A 21,741-nucleotide genomic window follows, 5' to 3' on the forward strand; every position below is an offset into this window, starting at 1 on the left:
TTTACGATAATTGTGAAATTCGAATTAAATGCTCTTATTATAGCAATTATGAAAAGCGTACTCTAAACATCTATTGCTTTGAATTTCCGGAAAACAATACGGAGAAATTAACTGATAGAGAAGCATTACATGAACGCACTTCATACGATATAAACCCAACAATAATTCATGTTAATCGTTATTATCAATCATTACATATGAAGGTACAGTAATCTCAAAGACATGTCATCATCAGCTGCGGATATATTTATTTTTTTTAAAAACTTTGGACATTTTTTACCCGATGGGCAGAAGAAAAGACTTTTAGATAGATTAGATAGACTTTAGATAGATAAATTAAGTAAAATAAAGAATCATTTCGGTGAACATTACGAAGACTGCGTTTGGTCGAATTCTAATTGCAGAGCTAAATCGCCTGGACGAGGAAGCCTACAACATTTTAGATATAATTTATACACAAATTTATAGTCAATTTGTAGACACTTATACAAAAATTTATAACCAATTTCACTGTAAACATTGTAAATAAATCACATCTGAAAAACACCTCTTTATATAAAAAGAATTTGTATTTTATTTTATTTATAATTCTCACGCTCGCACACACACACACGGAAGCGCTGCGACAGTTTTGCGGTTTTGCAGTTTTGCGGTCGACAGTTTTGCGGTTTTGCAATTTTGTGGTTTTGCAATTTTGCGGTTTTTTCCCTTTGCACCAAAGTGGTGCAAGGAAAATTACGTAAATGGTGCATGCAGGCTTGCACCAAAGTGATCTAGTAGCGGCATTTCTATACTACTTACGCTGACGACGTAAAGCTTTTTAAATCGTACACTTCAACTGAAGAAAGGTGTCTGTTGCAAACAGACTTAAACAATTTGGTTGTATGGTGTGATAGAAATGATTTTCCATTGAATCTCAATAAATGTAAGATGATGTGCTTTTCCCGTAGATCTGTGCACCACTCTTCTTATGTAATAAAACACCATATTCTAGAGCAAGTTTTTAACTACGTTGATTTGAAAGTTAATATGGACCCTAAGCTTAATTTTAGTTTTCATATTGATACCATGGTCTTGAAAGCAAAAGCTGTCCTCAGTTTTGTTAAACGTTGGTCTAAAGAATTTAGAGCTCCGTATATTACTAAAACACTTTATACAACTTTGGTTAGACCTATATTGGAATATGGCTCTGTTGTATGGAACCTAAAGAATTTAGAGATCCAGTAATATACGGATTTGGTTAGACCTATATAAATCTACCTCCATACACTAGTCGTTTAAAACTTATTAATCTACCTACACTTTCTAGTCGTAGGGAAATGCTTGGCATAATATTCCTAGTGAAAATTTTGAATGGAAAAGTTGCAGTTCTTTTCTTCTGTCTGAAATTAAATTTAATATCCCGGTTCGCCTTTCGAGGCAGTTTAGACCTTTACTGCTAAAATCCTGTAGATCAATCATTTTGAACTAAACGAGCCATTCCGCCGTATATGTCATGATTTTAATTCTCATTCCAGCAAATTTGACTTATCTGACTCCCTTTTAAAAATTAAAAAGACTTTATTGTTTTCTCTTAATAAATGAAAATGTAACAATTTATTATATTGTAACTTTAAGTCTTGGCTGCTGAAATTTTTGTTTCTGTAGCTGAGCAGTTTTAGATCTCAACACTTAAAAAACTCTCTTACCTTTTCTGACTCGGCTAATTCCGCACGTATGCGGATTGCGGCCCTCGCGTCGGTTGGGCGGGAGGAAGGTAATCGTTGGGTTATTATTATTTTAGTGCTTGTGAATTTGTAACGAAGCTTTTTTTTCCAGGGTTCGTTAAAATAAATTTGTAAACTGCGCTCTTCTTACAAATCGCACTTTATTAAATTTCCGTACAAAATGGTGTCTTCCGCGTTGTAGTGGCATCACCCGATGACAGCGCTATGGCAGAGTAGCGGTTTACGTGGCCCGTTAGCGCGTCACTATCACGCGTAATTACGGAGGGCAGTGGTAGCGGCCGCGATGCCAAGCGTGGAGCAGGTCAGAGGATCGACTCACTACCCACTTCACGCGTGACTTCCAGCCTTCGATGGCGGTTCTGCTACTACCCGTGTAGGCTTCGATTCCGATTCTGCCGCCGCTCGTGTATGGCCGTGAAAAATAGTCCCGGACCACAAGAGACTGTGTTGGCGACCGAAAGTTAAGGGTTGAGTCGGTCAGAGGATGTACTCACTACCGAAGCCATCTAGTCCTTTTCCGTTTGCGTCGGCAATGGATATTTTTATGCCTTTCAGTGTAAGTTGTACCTCCGCGGACGGTTGTGACAAAGTCGGTGATTCTAATATTTCTGCGTCATTGGTCATATTCGCAGTTTACTTTGCTCCTGAAATGGCCGGTATGTCTTGCCTTGCTGACAGCTTGCGGATGAATGAATGTGACCATCTCGATTGGTCACCAAATTTGCTCATTTAAATATTTTTGTATTTTTTTTTTTTTAACTATTACGGTATGGTTTCAGTTCGCTGATGTTCACCGTTTTCTCCTTTCCACCGTCAATTTTTCGAAGTTAGACGATCACTGGTGAGATATACCTGAGAATTTGATAATGGCCATCATACTTCGGGGCTAACTTTGCGGCGAAACCCTCAGTGGCTTTAGAGAGGTGATGCTGTTTCGCGAGAACTAGTTCTCCGATCGCGGTGGTCCATTTTCTGCATCTCAAGTTATAATGACAGGCTTGATCCGTTGTCGCCCTTTCCATATTTTGCCGAAAAATTTTGAAGGCTTCCTGCATCCTATTGGACTTTTGCTACTATTAAATTGGACGCCGTTGTCCGAAATAAGAATTGTTGGGACGCCAAATCTTGCGAGGATTCGTTATGTAAATGCACGACGAAGTCCTTCTGCTGTAGCGCGCCTCATGGAGAGCAATTCTACCCACTTGCTGAAGCGGTCGAAGAATACTAATACGTATTACCATGCGTAGATCGCGGTAAGGGTCCGATGAAGTCAGTGCAAACGGTTCTTGTGCCATCTGCGAAAGCATCTTTCCTGCTGGTTTCTGCTGTCCTTCCTTGTATTTCTGGCAGGACTCACACTGGCGTACGTAACGGCTAATGTCGCGGAACATCCCTGGCCAGTAATATCGGTTGGCCACCCGGGCTACTGTGTTGGCCATCCTTTTCCATGTAGTCCTCGTACTTCTCGGGGTTGGCACGTGCTTCCCCTACTCGCTTCCGCTACCACTTGTCGTATGGTCTCTAGCGGCTCATTCGTTGTTTGGATTCCGACGCGAATAGACGTGCGTGCGCATCGTTGCGATTAATTAGTGATTTTTTCGATTCTCGATTCTCTTCGAAGTACACATAGTATATTTATACACGGTCCCAGTATTATACCGTGTTGTTGGCATTTTTTGCTGGCTGAACTGTCCATTTGGAGTGTTGTGTTGGGCATCTGGCGTTCAGTTGGCCGGTTTCAGCAGGTGCTGAGCAGGATTGCTCAAAAAGTACCGGCGTCTGTCCAGTGCTGAAGGAGTGTATCGTGTGCAGACAAACGGTCGTAGCAGTGTGCGTTTAACTCACGGATCGATTCGGTCCAGCGCCACATCGGTCGACTCGCGGCCGTTACGGGGACATTGATTCGTCCGGCGGTCAATTTGAGTGACCTCTGTCCAGGCCTTTTGGCTGGAGTTGTGGGCTGTACCCTAGCGAGAACGCATTAATCGTCCGCTTGGGTCGTCGCTGCTATAGAGCGCGTCTGCGCTAGAGACACCTTCTCCAGCGCGTTCAGTTGCACATACCTGGCGAGCAGCTGTTTTATTGGACGGTTGCGTAGTTGTGGATTCCTCACAACTGGGTGTATGTGTCGCGATAGAGGGGGAGGTCGGTAGGCTGATTGTAGCAAATTTGTGCTGCAAATTTAGCGAGCCCCTAGAGCCCTACCTGGGCTACATGGATAAGCTACTACTACTTGCGAGTAGTAGCCCATTTATCCTAGGGCTGGATGCGAATGCCTCGTCTTCGATGTGGTTTAGTAATATATCCCGGCATACGTCTGGATGTCAAAGCCACAGTCGAGGCGAGGCATTAAGTGAATTGGTGGTGGCTAAAAACCTCCACATTGTGAATGAGCCGAGTGAATGGTACACGTTTGATGGGCCTAGGGGCGTGAGTAACATTAACGTGACGCCTATGAATTAGGCAGCATATAGAGCTTTCGTAGCTAGATGGGTGGTTAAGGGAGAGTGGGGATTAAGTGATCATAGTTTGATCAAAAATGTGGTTACTCCCAATTCCCCTCCCTCGCTGTATGAGAGTTCATTGCGGCGATGACGTAACTCTGGTATCGACTGGAACCAATATGGACGATCTGTTAAGTAAGCAGTATTAGGTATACCGCTTAGAGTGTTTGAGGATTTGGGGGTTGATGAGCAGATTGCTCGTCTTTATGAGGTAGTGTGGGGGGTAAATGATAGGGTTCTTAGAAAGTGTGAAAGTTTTATGGTTAAAAAAATAAAGTGGTGGACGCATGAGTTAACCTCGAAGAGGAGGACTGTCAGGCGATTGAGGCAAAAGTTTCAACGCGCTCGACGGTCCAATTCTGACAGGGTGTCCCAGCTTAGGCATGAATTTAGTTGTGCGGTTAGGGAATACAAGGATATGTTGGTTAAGGTTAAAGAAGACGAGTGGAGGAATTTTTGTGGGTGAGAATAGGGACGACCCGTGGGGTCAGGTCTATAGCATCTGCCGGGGTCGTAAGAGGGACGACCTCTCCTCTCTTCGCGTTGGTGACACTATGTAATCAACGTGAAGAGTGTGCGGGAGCTTTGTTAAGAGCATTCTTTCCTAGGGTGGAAGTTTAGGTACCTCTAGCACAAAAGGTACCTGTCCCTCCATTAGATGATGGTGAGTTAGGGTACGCCTTTGGCCTAGTCAGGTCTAAAGGGTCTCCAGGTTTTGATGGTTTGAACGGAGAGATGTGTAGAAGCTTGTGGAAGTTCATTCCGGAATACTTGGAGGCCATTTATGACAATATGGGAGGGATATTTTCCACGTGAGTGGAAGATTGCTAGGGTTGTTCCTTTCCTGAAGTCCCCTGATAAGATCAGGAGGGATCCTCGCTTTTATCGGGGCATCAGTCTCCTTCCAGTACTTGGAAAAGTGCTGGAAAGAGTTATGGTGGAACGGCTTCAGGAGCTAACGGGGTGGTCGGATAGACAGTATGGGTTCAGGAAAGGACGCAGTGTAGAGGATGCATGGTTTTATGTTCCGGGTGCTGTTAGGGAGAAATGCCAAAGACATATTTGTTGACTTCAAGAAGGCATTTGATTACCTAAGCTGGGATCGAGTGTTGCAATGGCTGGAGGAGCTTGGCCGGAAATTACTCTTTGGCGGAGTTACTTTTTGGACAGAAAAGCCTCTCTAGCCGGAATGAATGGGAGTGTGGAGATCGGAGTGGTCCGTGGCTGTCCGCAGGGATCCATCTGCGGTCCATATATTTGGAACCTCATGATGGACTCTCTGCTTGGACAGCTCAAGCCCCTCTGTAAATATTGTGCGTATGCGGATGACCTTCTCCTTCTGGTTGCAGGAGGACAATTTTTAGAAATTGTAAATAGTTGGGGTTTAGGTGTGGGAGTTGACATATCCATGGACAAAACGATTACAATGCTGCTTAAGGGAAGATTGTCGCCGGTTCGTCCACCGATTGTCCGTGGGAATGGATTCAGCATCAGGTATGTGACGCAAGTCAAATACATGGGGCTGACCATGAGTGAAAGGATGTGTTGTACTCCACACTTGGCGAATCTGAAGGAGCAACTGCAGGCGGTCGTAGGCAAAGTGCGACGTATTTTGAGGAGCGATTGAGGTCTTGGACGCCGTGCTGTTCGCACCATATACCGTGATCTATTTGGCTTGTGCCACTTATGGAGCCGCAATATGGTGTGAATCAGCGATGACGGTCTCTGGTCGCCGAAAACTCCTCTCGGTGCAACGTTGCATGATGCTTGCAAGTTTGCCTATATGTCGCACCGTTTCAACGGATGCGATGCAGGTTTTATTTGGTGCATCCTGATTGTTGTATAACGAGTTGTATGGAGGCTCAACTGGTAGTAGCTTCGGCTACGAGGTCTGGCCGGAGACTTAATCTGGTACCCTTCCTGGAGTATTGTGGTGGTTGTGGTTTATACCCAAATGCGGAAAGAACTGACGATTTTCAGTTGAATGTGGAGTTGCATTGCAACCGGGTGCCGGACCCAAAGTACGGCAGAGATTTTAGATAGGCCTCGAACCCCTACAAAGTGTGTCCATTCTACACTACCAATCGGTACTGATAAATGCCTGGCATTTTCGGGGCGCTGATCAACGCATTGTATTGATACGCTGTGCTTTTGAGCACCGTGAGATAAGGCCGCCGACGGCAGGTACTCACGTTAAACACACCGGACGTTGTCTATAGTGGCTGCCGGGACGTGCGTCCGCTACTAGATTGAGTTTCCCTTTGCTATACTCGATGTCGAAAGTATGTTGCTGTAATTCTAAAGCCCATCGTGCTATACGACGGGAAGGGCTTTCTATGTAATTCAGCCACTTCAGTGACATGTGATCCGTTATCACCTTGAATTTACATCCCTCTAGGTAGGGTCTCATTTTCCGCATTCCCTATGGCGAGGCACTCCTTTTCGGTTTCCGACTTATTCAATTTGCGCCTCCTTCCAGTTTCTGTGTCAGCACTGCACCAAGGCCGATGTTGCTAGCTTTCCGTCTGCAAGGTAAATATTTGGCTGAAATCCGGACATGCGAGGACAGGAGCCTCTGTTAGCTTATACTTGATGCATTGAAATGCTTATTGTGGTTCAGCTAACCGTCGCGAGGTCGGGTACAAAGCGGCGATACCAGGAGGTTATCCCAAGATATTGGCGTACTTCTTTTATGCTAGTTGGGGCTTCAGCTCCTGGATTGCTGCTAGTTTTTCGGGGTCGATGTGGATGCCTTTGTCACTGATCACGTGACCTAAATACCGGAATTCCTTCTTAAAAAGCTCGCATTTCTCAGGATTGATTCGAAGGTTGGCCTGCTGTAGTCTCAGGGCTTATGACCAGGTCGAGTACCCTCTGAAACGTCGCAGGTGCCGAATGTAAACCGAATGGCATGACGCGCCTTCGGAATAGGCCACGCCCTGGTACGGTGAAGGCTGTGTATGGGCGGCTGGCTTGCTCTAAAGGTATCTGCCAGTAGCCGTTCTTGAGGTCCAGACTACTAATATACCTTGCTTGTCGTAACTTGTCTAATATGTGTTGTATCCTAGGTAAGGGGTATGCGTCGGACACTGATCGGGCGTTGAGTTGCCGATAATCCACGCATAAACGCCACTTACCATGCTTCTTCGGGGCCAATACAATCGGCGCGCTGTGTGGACTGTGAGACGGTTCGATACATCCCTTCGATAGCAGCTCATCGATCTCGAATCGTTTTAAAAACGTTTCGTGTATTTCGGGATCTTCGTGCGCCTTGGCTGCTAGTGCTTATGCGCTTCCGAATCTCACGCGTGGTGCCTATGTGGTTTACGCCCAAATTCTCCGCGAAGGAGATTAGTTGCTCCTTAGATACGTTGCCCAACCACATTAGATCTATAATTTTCCGTGTTAAATATCTTCCTGATGTTATACGATTTGCCGAGTCCCTGCTCAGGCGCCAATTGTGACAAACCTTTTTGCTGCCCCTGCTTCTTGTGATTTGCTGAGGCATACTCGCCGTGTTCAGGGTTCGTTAAAATAAATTTGTAAAATGTGGCGTGTGTTGCTAGAAGTGGCGTGGGTTTCCCATTGCAGCCCAATACTTTATTGTGTTGTTTACGTGGCGTGATTCTACCGTATCGTGTATAAGCGCTTGAAAAGGAAACATATTTCCTTCTTCTTGTATACCCTTGCTATGTTGTATTTGTTTAACAAGGTGCGTCTTCATGCGTTGTGTGGGCTAAATTCCGTATGGATATTTAGTTCTCACAAATTTAACCAGCACATAATCTCCTACAGGTTTATTGAAGAGCCATTGATATTTTTTTTTAATTTCGCACCATTGTCTTAAAATATTATAACCAAAATAATATTAAAGCATTTTACGCAATATTGCAAACGAAAGTCTGAACATATTTTGTAAACCATTAAACAATGTTTAAAACAAAATATGAAGTTTGAAATTTTTGTACAGACTTCTGAATTACAAAACATTGAAAGAAAAGGTGACGAATCTGTCCCAGTTTATCCTTCTGTGCTAAATGTGCCGAAGAACACTTTATTAACTTTTAAATATTTTTTTCCATTATAACAAAAGAAGTAATACCACTTTTTCTTATCTTAAATTAAACAAATATTTTTTGAAAACTTTGCAACCACCGGTTTTAAACTTCACTTAAAATTAGCTTTACAGGCTCTTTTCATTTTCACACTACAACTGCCAAACTTCATCCAAATATACATATGTAGTTGACGAAAGGCATAATCACAATACAAACTGTTAAGCTAGTAATTTTCCTTGATATACTTGTACAATTAAAAAACAGCTTTGATGAATGTATCCCAAAGACGAATATAGTTTTGACACCAGTTAGGATGATACTCTTATATCGATCCTGGATGACTGATCTCGGACTAAAATAAAGGAAATAAGCTTCTTTGCTCAGATCTTCATTTAGACTACATTTTTATTTTTCGATTTGGTATTTCTTACATTCTAATTTGATGTGCACGCTAGCACTTATACTACTACTTCCCATATAACATCATTTTAAGTTCCATCTGATTTTTTCACTTTCCAGTATGCAAATCAAGCAACAATGATTATATGGGTGTAAAACTTTGCGTAAATAATACATTTAAAGTATGCCACCTTGTGACCAAAAATTATCTGAATTGAACCAAAACTGTTCAAGCCTTTGGTACTGAATATGTGGACCCCAGTGCCTATAGTTGACTTTTAACCGAAAATATCGGTCAACATAGAACAAGGCGGCAAGATCCACAAAGAAATCTAAAACGAGTATACCATTTGACTTTGCTAGAGTATAAAATGTTCGGTTACATCCGAACTTAGCCCTTCCTTACATGTTAAAATATCGCTTTCATTTGTTACGGGTATTATGTTTAATTTTTTTTTTTTGATGTATAAATTATATTCTTCTATATTGCTTGTCTTTGCGCTCTTTGAATTATAAGTTGATTTTTATATAAATTGATTGCATTTTCCATTATCTTTATGAAGTATGTACTATCTGTTTCTGCACTGTGTATTGTATCTAAGTCATTATCATTAAATATTTCATTTAAATTCAATTCCATCATATTATTTTTTTCATAATTTAGTCTGCTTAAACCATCTGCAATTACATTTTCTTTTCCTTTTATGTAGTTAATATCGAAATCGAACTCATTCAGCTTTATTTTTCATCTTTGGAGTTTAGCGTTTGGTTCTTTTAGGTAGTTCAGCCAAACTAATGGTCTATGATCTGTTTTAATAGTAAAGTGTCGGCCAAATAAGTATGGACGGAAATATTTCCTTTCCCAGACTATTGCAAGTAACTCTTCTTCTATTGTACTATAATTTTTTCATGCCTGTTTAGTGATCTACTTGCATAACAAATAATTTTATCAGTTTGTAATAATGCTGCGCCTAAAGCAAAATAGCTAGCATCAGTCAATAGAGTGAAAGCTTTATTAAAATCTGGGTGAATTAAAATTGGATCTGCTATTACTAACTCTTTTAATTTATTAAATGTTTTTATATAATCTTTATCATTTTGATTTATTTTCGAATTTATCTTCAAATACTTAATAATGTGATATGCGACTTTCGAGTAGTCTTGATAAATCTTCTATAATATCCTGTAATTCCTAAAAATGCTTTTATCTCTTTGACATTTCTTGGAATTAGAATCTTTCCTATTGCTTCAATGTTTTCTGGGTTTGGTTTAATACCTTCTTTTGTAATCATATGACCTCATATATCTTTTGTTTTAAGAAATCGCATTTATTTATTTGTATCTTTAAATTTTTCTCTTTTAATCTTAGTAAAATTTTACTCAACGATTCCAGGTGCTCTTCTACGCTTGTAGAAAATACTACGATATGTATACAATGCGAATTTTTCCGATATATTCTTTTAGTATTTAGTTTATTAGCCTCTGGAACGTTGCTGGTGCATTTCGCAATCCAAACGGCATTCTTTGAAATTCATAATGTGCGTTTGCAGTGGAGAACGCTGTTTTATGTATGTACCGTTCGTCCATTTCAATTTGATGAAAACCCTTGGCTAACTCAAGTGTTGAAAAATATTGGCATCTTCCTAATTTGTTAAATATGTCTATATTTGGAATTGGAAATTTGTCTTCCGTAGTTACCCTGTTCAATTTCCTGTAGTCGATCACAATACGGCATTTTTGTTCATTGGTTGCGTCCAGTTTCTTTGGTACCAGCCAAATAGAGCTATTGTAAGGACTAGAGGACGTTCTCATTATACCTTGGGTCAACATTTGATCTATTTGTTTTTGTATTTCTGGTTTATGTATTTTTGGGTATCGGTAAATTTTAGAGTAAACCGGAATATCATTTTTGGTTATTATTCTATGTTTTGTTGAACTTGTAAATGCTAGAATATCATCGTCGTTATAAAATACGCTTTTATGTCTTTTTAGTATATTTGTAAGTCTATTTTTGTCTATACAGTTAAGATGATTATTGTCAACGAATTCTGTGACACACTAATTTTTTATGTCATCAATGAAGATTCCCACTTAATTTTCTTGATAGCACTTTACGATATATATTTCTTCTTCTTTTGTTGGATAAAAATTATTTATTGCTTTATTTGTTTTCGTAGTCCTGTTTGGGTAACCTATTATCGCACTTATCTTCGTTAAGGTATTGTTACCAATGAGTCCATCAAAGGTTTTGTTGAAATTACATTCAAGAAATTCGCATTAGACATCCTTTTCATTAAATTCTTTAAATATTGGGAATCTACAAAGTTCCTTAACTTGCGTTTCTCTTCCCATTGCTGTCCCTCGTACATTTACTTATTTTTGCCATATCGGGTTACAAATATTTTCATTGATTAGACTGAACTCTGCTCCAGTGTCAATGATGAAATATAACTTTCTTATGTGCGTGTCTATTATTATATTGGGTAATTGTTTTGTGAGTCCCATCGAAAATTTATACTTGCATTGCTAATATCCAGAGGTTCTGGTTTATTGCGATTTGATATTATAATTGGTTTGATTGGTTATAATTTCGTGTTTGATTTCCGTCTCTTTGTTGGTTAAGGTTTCTCTGTGAGTTAAAATTCCTCGGTTGATTATACAAGTAATTTGTGTTTGTTGCTGTTGTCATTGATGTTATAGTTATTACCCGCATTTGTTGGGACGTAGCCACTGTTAGACTTATTTTGTGGCGTATAATTGTTATTGTAGTTATTTTCGTTTCTCGGAACATAGCCATCATTATATCCATAGTGTAGCATATTATTGTTATATCTATTATAATTTCTGGTATAATTCGGAATATTATTCATATATTGGTTGGGTCTGGAAGATGTTAGCATTATCGCTAAAATTAGTCCTACTATAGCTATTTGGGTTAGGATCATTCCTTTGTTGTCCAAATGCTATGAAGGATTAACGTCTAGCTTCTAAAATTATTTTATATGCTTTATCTAGAGTATGGGGGTTTCTTGCTATAATCATTATTTTTGTAGGTTCAGGAAGGTGTTCTTTAAATTTTTGTAGAGCTATCCTATTAACTTCTCTAGTCGATACATTTGCATCAGTATGTGTTAATATCCTATTGTGTAATTTATTTATAATTTTATTGATTCTGAAAAGATAATTTTCTATCGTTGAGTTGAGACTGATGGTTTTCAACTCATCCATAAGTTCCGCTTGTCTTTTTCCCGCAGTTGTTAAGAAATAAGTATTTGTTTCAATGTTTCCCAATCACTAACTTGTCCATATCTGTGAATTATTATTTCCCTTGTTTTTCATATGCATCTTCCTCTCAGATAATTAAATAAAATTTTTGAATTATTATCATCAAAAGATGTTATTGTGGGTAAAATGTCTTCAATTTGTCTAATAAAACCTGTTAATTGGTTCAGTTCTTGTCTATCGAATTCCGTAATTCCATTAATGCAATTTAAAATGAGTTGAAAATATGATATGATGATGCTTAAATTTTGAGAATTTTGATTCAATTTAAAATAAAAAAAATTCCTATTTTTTCTGATTTAACTTTGGTTTGTGTAGGAGATTCTTACTGAGTATTTTAATTGATCGTGTTCAGTTTGAGGGGTTGTCTACAATTGTAGTGAAGAAAGAGAACTTAGATGAACAAGAAGGTGCAAATTGAATTTTGTATGATGCTCGATTAGACGGCTAACAGAGCTGAAAAATTGAGATCAGGGAGTTCACCATTTTCTGTAGTATTTGTTGTTATTTAACAGAAATGAGAATTTATAACAACGTTCTCTTGCAGAAATACGTATCTCCCAACATAAAGAGAAAAATTAAATACTTTAAAAAAAAAATACAAATGCCACTTCACATATGCATGATTATTTTTTGTCAATAAACGATTTTTATGTTAAAAATTAATAAATATGATTTTTTTTGCAAAAATGCAGCATAATAAAATGAGAAAGATTATGCAAAAAATATATATTTTACTTTTTCTAATTTCAATTATTACAAAATTAACAATTTATGTATGTACGTTATACATGAATATGGAGTTAATTTCCATTCTCTGGTATGTACACATTGAGAAATAGAATCTTTGACTATCACTTACCAATAAATCATGTGAGCGCACTGCTTTATATGTAAGTATGTAGTATGTACAAATATGCGTATGACATTGCAAAATAAGTAATGCAAGTTAACGGCAGCCTCCACACAATAGCTTTACGCTAATTATAAACAAAACTGTATCTTTGCACTTAGCAATAATACAGCTAAGCTAAGACCACAGCTTCTTAATAAGCATCTTTGCTTATTTAAGTAACCAATATTCTTTTTCATTAAGCTAAGACCACCCATAAAATGTAAACAATAAAACCAATTACTGAATAAGCGAATATTGTAACTGACACTTATTGTAAGAATTAAGCAAATAAGAAAATTGTATAAATAACAGTAAATTGAAATAAAGAGAATTATCCATCAGGATCACTCAAACAATCATATTTGATTTCTTCCGCGCGTTTGCGGAAAACTATATTTTTTTAACTCTTCCTAAACGAAGGAAGTTACTTTGCATACACAAATCTATATACATACATATAAGCGTACAAATGTATATATGTCAGCCAATAGGAAATATACAAACATTGTTCTACAAAAACAACAATTGTCTCAAATAACATGAGCAGCGTCAGAAATCAATATGGCAGCCAAATTGGCAAATCCTAAATTTGTAGTAAATCACATAACAACAACATTTTCATTCATGAACGCTGGCGCACATGCAATAAGCTAAGTCGTTTCATTCATAAAAGCAAACGCCTTACACATCTCCCCGAACATGCGTTTGCCTACAAGCGTCTTTTCGCGACGATGGCAAAAGCTAGAAATCATAAACTGAACAACTTTTTTATGTTCCCTCTAGAAGGGAAAAGTGACAACCCTGCAAGCCCACAAAACACAGAAAAAAGTGACAAAAGTGGCAACAAAGCTTTTGTCGATTTAAAATATTTTACAATTCTTAAATATTTTTCCGTGGCAGGCAAAAATCTGCGTCAATATATATGCATGCTCATATATAATATAAACATACATATTTACGATGATTTGTGGGCAGAGCTGTTAGAGCGGCAAGGGAAGCAATGACAATCGGCAGAGCGTTCGTTTATTTTTCGGCACATCTCGGACTTTCTACCAACAACACAATGTTGGGACGCTTTGTCGTCGCTTCATACCATGGGCAGATTGACTTTTGACATAAAAGCAAAAAACCTGAGCTCCGGTTATTGGTTGACCGTGTCAACGGAGATTTCACATGAAGTAATGAGTGTACATATCTACATACATATGTTGTTTGTAGACAAATTTACAAATATTTTTCTTTCATATTTCTTTACACGCACACATGATATGAAAATGCCGACGGCAAAACCCAATTCTGCACTTTTGAGACTCGATTATGGCGTCAAGTACATGAATTATTTTAAGAAATATATCAAAAAACTTTATTAGTAATAATTTATAAGTATTTTGATATATTTCTCATAAATAATTTAAAAAATAATAAATAATAGTTCAATAAAAGGGAATATATTTTAAATGGCATATCAATATTCCCAGTTTGGCATACATATTATATTCTCTTCAATATTCACCTTTGGGTATGTTAAGAGAGCTATACGTGTACAGATTCACCGCTGTTATAAAAGCGAGAAATGTTATTTGTTTCTACTGCGTGTGAGGTGAACTCCCCAATAAAATTTTACAAATGTTCGCTGTCGAACCTGCACCTTCTCGTTCTTCTAAGTCCTCTGGTGAAGACACCTATCTAACAGTTTTGAGAACACAATTTTAGTCAAGATACATTAACAATTTTATCGTTACAGCTTTGGAGTCACAGTTCTAGTGAAACTTATTATGTGTATGCAATGAATATCTGTTTTCCGCTATTGTGCGATATTTTTCACACATAATTTCCGTATTTTATTAAATCTAAAATCTAATTTATTAAACTAAGATATTTTCGATATACCTATGTATTTTTTTTTTTTTTTTGTTTTGGCTTACTTGGATCTGTTGTTGGTAACAACGGCTGTTGTTGCCGCTATAGTTATTGTTGCTGCTATTGTTCTATCTCTGCTCATGTAGATATGTTTGTATGTGTGTATTTTGAGCGCACACTTAACTTTTTGCTGCGATTCTTTATCAATTAGTGTTTCTTTTTGACTACTTTAATGTACACTCTCAGCTGATAAGAATTATGGCTAGAAAAATCTTGTTTTACCTGTTTTTATGATTTCTCTTTGCTATTTTATATCGTATCCTACACTTCAAGCTTTATTGCATTGTGCTTTAACGGTTTTTATACACAGTTCGGCTTTTTGCGGCGTTTAATTGAGAGATGCCACACAAAATAATATCGCTACTAATTTGTATATGGTACAATGCTCGTTTATTTTTCAAAATAAGGTTAATTCTTTAATTATTATTTATTTTTCGTTTACTTCATTACTTTCTTTCGTTTTTTACTTTACTCGCTAATAATTTAATATGTTTTATTTTTTTGTTTGCATTTCGCCGTAAATTATACGCTTTATCCTGCAGAAGATTCGTTGAAATTTATTTATTTTTTATCCTCGTCGCCAGTTTTGTTATCAGTTAGGATGATGTCGTTCCCACGACAGTCGGGTCTACGTAACCGGAACGGATCCGGATTTATTCCGGCCAAGGACTGTCAACTCGGTAGAATTTCTGCCGCTACAACAACAACAACATGATACTCTTATATCGATCCTGGATGACTGATCTTGGACTAAAATAAAGGAAATAAAGGCTCAGATCATCAACTTGTACATATGTTTGTTTATCTCTAGGTATCAAATTACATGTACCTTAAAACAAATAAAACTGAACATGTGCATGCAGGCACTTGTACAAATTAACGCTGTTAACACTCAAAAGCTTCAACTATACGTTTCCCACGATACGGAAGCGCACCAACAACAACCATACGTATACAGCGCTGATGCCATGTCTGCCACGCCGTATCAATAGCCGGTACACGCGCATCCATTCCGCCAATCCAACAATAAGTCACCTGTTCCCGCAACGTGATGCAGTAGTTTAGCGTTAAGAACTTAATATTGTAAAGTTAGTCTAAGTTTTACTTTGTTACAATAAAATCGGCTTCGGGCTAAAAAAATAAATTATTCGTAAATTTAATTTAAAATATAATAATTTACATACAATAGGTAGAAAAAGTCTCCGCTCACCAATACGTGGAATGTGTTTTAATAAAAACATGAATAAACAAGTAAGGAAGGGCTAAGTTCGGATGTAACCGAACATTTTATACTCTCGCAAAGTCAAATGGTATACTCGTTTGAGATTTCTTTGTGGATTGACTGATATTTTCGGTAGAAGGTCAACTATAGGCACTGGGGTCCACATATTTAGTACTTAAGGGTTTGAACAGTTTTGGTTCGATTTAGACAATTTGTGGCCGCAGGGTGGCATACTTTAATTGCATTATTCACGCAAAGTTTTACCCCGATATAATCATTGTTACCTGATTTGCATAGTGGAAAGTGAAAGAATCAGATGGAATTGAAAATGGTGTTACATGGGAAGTAAGCGTGATTGTAGTCCGATTTCGCCCATTTTCGCACTATGACATAGAAACATGAAAAGAACGTTATGCACCGAATTTGGTTGAAATCGGTTGAGCAGATCTCAAGATATGGGTTTTCACCTAAAAGTGGGGTGTGCCACGCCCACTGACTAATTTTGAACGCGGTTCCTATAAAGCCAATTTATACCATCTCAGAGATAAGATTTAATGTCTCTGGCGTGTTTAGTGCTTGATTTATCGCGCTTTTAGTAGTTTTTAACAGTACCGTTATATATGGAGTGGACGGAGTTGCCACCCGATTTCAACTATTTTCACACCGTCAATAGAAGTGCTAAAAACATTTGCTTCTAGTGAATTTTGTTATTATAGCATTAGCAGTTTGGGAGATATGCACATTAAACTTAATAGAGGCGGAACCACGCCCACTTTTTTAAAAAAAAGTTTTAACTGCAGATGCCCCTCCGTAATGTGATCCTGTGTATTAAATAACAGTCTTTTATCTTATTGCGGAACTTAGTTATGGCAAGTTATTTGTTTTTGATTAATGGCGTTTTGTGGGCGTGGCAGTGGTCCGATTACGCCCATCTGCAATACCAACCGTCTCACGGTACCAAGAAACATTTCTACCAAGTTTCATAAAAATATCTAAATTTTTACTCAAGTTAGAGCTTGCACGGACGGACGGACAGACAGTCACCCGGATTTCAACTCGTCTCTTCATCCTGATCATTTATATATATATAACCCTATATCTAACTCGATTAGTTTTAGGTGATACAAACAACCGTTAGGTGAACAAAACTATTATACTCTGTAGCAACAGGTTGCGAGAGTATAAAAATATATGCGTTTTTGAAGTTCTTTTCAGAATATCAGATGCGCATGCTAATAGCCTAGCTAATTTCATGGAATTCCTATGTGCGTTTGCAAAGTTAACGGTATTTTTTGAATTCTACTAATGGAGAATAAGCAACTCCTTCTGCTCCGCTCACTGCTTATTACATTAGTTAATTGTAGTTTCTACGCGTTTAATACCTGATACACCCTGGTAAAAGCTTTCGTGAAATTGGACGAGAACAGAGTCATCAGTGCGATACGTCATCCAGACTTTCAAAAAAACGGGAATTATTACTTCAAAGCCTCGATCTGGACGTCCGACTGATCGGGAAACACGCAAAGTTGTATCTCTTGTAAAGGTTAATCCGCGTGAAGCAAGTGCTTTCCAAGCAGCAGAAGATTTAAAAATACGATTTAAAAAAACAATATGCAGCGACACAGCAAGAAAAATATTAAAAAAGGTTGGATATCATGGGCGAGTGGCACACAAAAAGCCATTCATTTCCTTAAAAAACCGTATGAAGCGCATTGCATTCGCAAACAAACATATAGCCAAGCCTATATCTTTCTGGGAATTAGTTTTATGGTCGGACAAGACCAAATATAGTATATTTGAAAAAAAACGAAGACAGATGATGTGACAAAAAACTGGTACGGTAAGCGCGAAATCTTACTTCAACCGTAAAGCATGGTGGGGGTGGAGTTCAATTGAGGGGGTGTATGGCAGCAAGTGGAGTTGGTGGCATTGAGTTTATCGAAAATATGATGAATAAATTTGTTTATCTAAATATTTTAAAACGACAAAATATTTTAAAATTAGTACTGCCAAACGTGTTTTGTTTCCAAAAGGGCAATGACCATAAGAATACAGCGGAAATTGTTCGCCTTAGGCTTTATAATGCTACAAAACAACTACATTAACCTCCACAATCACCTGACCTCAATCCAATTGAGCATTTATGGGCTCTTTTGGAGCACAGAATTCGCACACATACGATTACCAGCAAATAAATGCTCAAGACCGTTATATTGGACGAATAGAGTAAAATGTCAGCCCAAGATACGAGAAAATGAGTACGTTCCAAGCCTAAACGTCTAGCAGAAGCTCTAAAATTTCAAGGCTACCCCACCAGCTATTAAACTTTTTATAATTACTTGATATTATTGTGTTCTGGTTGATGAGCGGAGACTTTTTCTGTTTAAGTTAATTTTTTTTAAATGAAAATGAACTCTGTGACTTTTGTTTATTGAATAATTTGAAAAAAAGTAAATTTTTTTAAAGGGAAGAGATATGATTTAATAACACAAAAAAAAAGTTCTTAATTGGTCAATTGGTCAAACTTTTATTTTAGTTCAAAAAATTTTGTACCCAGTGAGCAGAGACTTTTACCACCTAGTGTATGTTTAGTTGGTGTTGGGAGCGTATATCAATATGTGACTATATGCCCCAATCTGAGTGACAGTCACTTCGTTCGTCTGTGCAAGCTGTAATTTGAGTAAAGTTGAGATACCATGGTAAAACACATGTTTATTGTCACCATAAGAAGGTTGGTATTGCAGATGAGTGTAAACAGACCATTGCCACGCACACAAAACGACATAAATCGAAAACCTATAGTGCCATAAATAAGCTACACAATACGAATCAAGAATTTTATTTGAATTTTTTGTTATGTGACTACATTAGTTTATCGTTTTTTCTGAAGCCGTTAGTTTCTACGCGTGTTTATTTCAGCACTTGCGGTATTTTCTTGTGAGTCAGTTGTAAAAATAAGCAAAGTTGAACACAATGTTGTCAATAGAGAAAAAAACATAAATCATAGCTTTTTATAAAAATAAATTATCCAAACGTCAAATAGCTCGTAAAATGGACACTAGTGATTGGACTGTGCGTAATATTATTAAAAATTATACGAATTTTAATTCTTGAAATCGAAAAAAGAGAAATTAGCGTCCGAAAAAAGTAAAACCTCGTCATGAACGACAAATTAAATGGATACGCATTATTGATCGCTTTCAACATGCTGGAACTATCAATTCAATATTTTACGAAACTACTGGGGTAGAAATAACTATACGTTCTATGCAAAATGTCTTAAATAATATTGGATTACGAGCGCGACGTCCAGCCAAAAAGCCACTTCTCATTACTTGGACTGCATCAGATTAGGGAAGTGCTATTTTTTCCGGCGAGTCCAAATTTAATTTATTTTGACCCTGTGTTTTATTCACCGTAAAGCATTCGCCCTATTTAAAAGTATGGGGGCTATAACCAAGTTTGGTGTTGGACCGATTATTATTCTAAAAGGATCTGTGAATCCCGAAAAGTACATTGAAATTTTGAAAGAAGGCGTTTTGCCATAGAGCCAAAACGGTAACTAAAGCCCAAAATATTGAAATAGATTTATCAATAATTAATTACAAATACTTAGAGGCTACAACCAAAAAGATTCTTATGGTATTGAGTCTCTCACGTGAACAGGAAACAGATCTCAATCCAGTTGAGAACCGCTAGCATTATAAGGGCAAAAAGATAAAAGAAAAGCGTCCAAAAAGTCTAAAAGAAATAAGAAAATTTATTAAAGCTGTGTGGAATGAAGAAATTTATAAAAATTATATTCATGCCTAAACAAATAGCCGAGGTTATTTCTACAAAATATTATATTAAGAATTTTCTTGTAACGAATAATTTTATTTTGCTTTGTTATGTATGCAATTGTTAAATACAGAACATACATATATTAAATATAACTTGTAAATCACTTTTGCGTGTTTGTGTATGTAGTTGTTCCAAAAAGAGAGCAGCGTTCGAAACGAGCCCGAAAGCAACCAGCAAGAGGACAGAAGCGAAGCTTGGTCCTGACGATAAGGCAAGCACGAGGGGCAGAAGCTAAGGCTGACCCAAGCCCTGTGACCAAAACACGGCTGCTAAGCAGGGGGAGGAGGAGATGTCAAAGGGGCTGCTGCTGGAAGTGCGTCTGCCAGAGAGTGGCCTGTCTTTAATATTCAGGGCCCGACAAAGGCAAGGTATGCGGAGAGCAGACGCGCCTTACTTACTGAGAAAAGGAGAGTTGCAACCACCAACCAACTAGGAGCTAAACGAAAGAGCTCCAGGCATCGATTGACTGCGAAAGCAGCCATTCCAAATTTCAAGCTTGAACCGCCAGTAAAGGCAGCCAAGCGGCAGAGGTCAGCTAAGGGGCTAAGCCATCAGCAAAGAGACTGAATACAAAGGGTGTAATGCCCCCAAAATCATTTGCCCAATGGAAATGGGTGCAAGCTGCACTGACAAATGTGGCGCTGGAAGTTCTACTAAGCAATCCGGGTCCGCCACCGTCATGCACAGATGCCGGCTGGTACCAGGGCCAAATCAAACTAATTGCATGCGACAACGAGAGTCACATTATCCAAACTGCTATAGCCAAGGTGGGGAGGTATATCTCGGTGCGAAATTGGTAGCAGCTGACAAAAAGGACTTACCGACCAGCTCATAAGAGCCTGCAATCTGAGGGATGGAAATTCGTCAAGGCCTTCGGGGACCTCGTAGCAGAATCTGGCGTGGAGAGCAAAAAGGGGGGGCCACGATGCAGATTCTGCTGTTACAAGCAAAAGAATCTACCGAACCGCTGGCGAAAGTGGTGGGGAGATAAATTTTGGATTTACGAAAGTGGGAAACACACCCTACAATTCGGATGTCAATGCTGCAGACCATCTAGCAGCAGATAACGAGATATGCGAAGTCAAGGAAGATCCTATGAAGTCCTCGAGCGATGTGGAAAGGTTAGAGCAAGGAGTGTGTTCTTCCGGGTCTGAGCTTGCAGACAGACTCTCAAACCTTTATACTGAGAGAGTGCTTTTAAGCGACTCTCAGGAGGATGCAGATTTAACAATAGTTAATGCGTCTTCTACAAATTAATCTCCATCACAACAAATTAGCTTCAAAATACAGCGAGGCAACAGAACAGCCTGAATTTGTCCTCATTCAGGAGCCATGGGTTAATGGAGGATGTATTTGCGGATTGAGGACACCGAACTACGAGCTATTTATGGATAATTGTGATGGTAAAGTCAGAGCATGCATAATGGCAAAGAAAAACCTTGACGTTTTTATGCTACAACCTTGACGTTTTTGTGCCACCTATTGTGGTAAAAGAGTTGGTTGAGATAGAGTAAACAATTTTAGCTATCATAGGAAAACGAACTTGACGGAATCTTGCCGGCAAGCATTAGAGGTGGCTTGTCCATTAACACGAAGTAGGGGTAAAATTAGGCCCCTCGATAGACTCCCGAACTTAAAAAATGACAGAAAGACTGCAGAAAGCAATTCAATATAGCTAAGCCAGACCACAGCTGGACGGTATCCAGTAAAGAGTCACTAGGCCTACTAATGGGTACTCACTTCCTAGGTGGCCCTGAAACCCATACTGAAGTGTATAGACAAGACAGCGGAGAATAGTGCTCTGCACTACTATAGATACAGTGTCAGAAAGCAACGCACGCTGGGCAATAAATAGCCCAAGGTTATATACATATCTAAGGCAGGCAAAAGC

At 38.4% G+C, this 21,741-nt stretch overlaps 1 protein-coding gene across 7 annotated transcripts in view; it reads right to left on the reverse strand.

Moving 5' to 3' along the window:
• LOC106623905 (uncharacterized) overlaps positions 1 to 21,741 on the reverse strand; it is an 81,949-nt gene that overhangs the window by 42,080 nt on the left and 18,128 nt on the right. Inside the window, exons 3-4 of one of the 7 annotated variants that reach the window (XR_004978655.2) lie at positions 15,615 to 15,916; positions 15,153 to 15,535 (exon numbers count right to left, since the gene is read on the reverse strand). The exons of the other annotated variants lie outside the window; for them this stretch is intronic. The gene's annotated coding sequence lies outside the window, so the exon portion shown is untranslated. Of the gene's footprint in view, positions 1 to 15,152; positions 15,536 to 15,614; positions 15,917 to 21,741 lie in introns of those variants that run through there. 7 annotated transcript variants of the gene reach the window in all.

The sequence above is a fragment of the Bactrocera oleae genome, chromosome 2, assembly GCF_042242935.1.
Source record: "Bactrocera oleae isolate idBacOlea1 chromosome 2, idBacOlea1, whole genome shotgun sequence".
NCBI classification, from domain to species: Eukaryota; Metazoa; Arthropoda; class Insecta; order Diptera; family Tephritidae; genus Bactrocera; species Bactrocera oleae.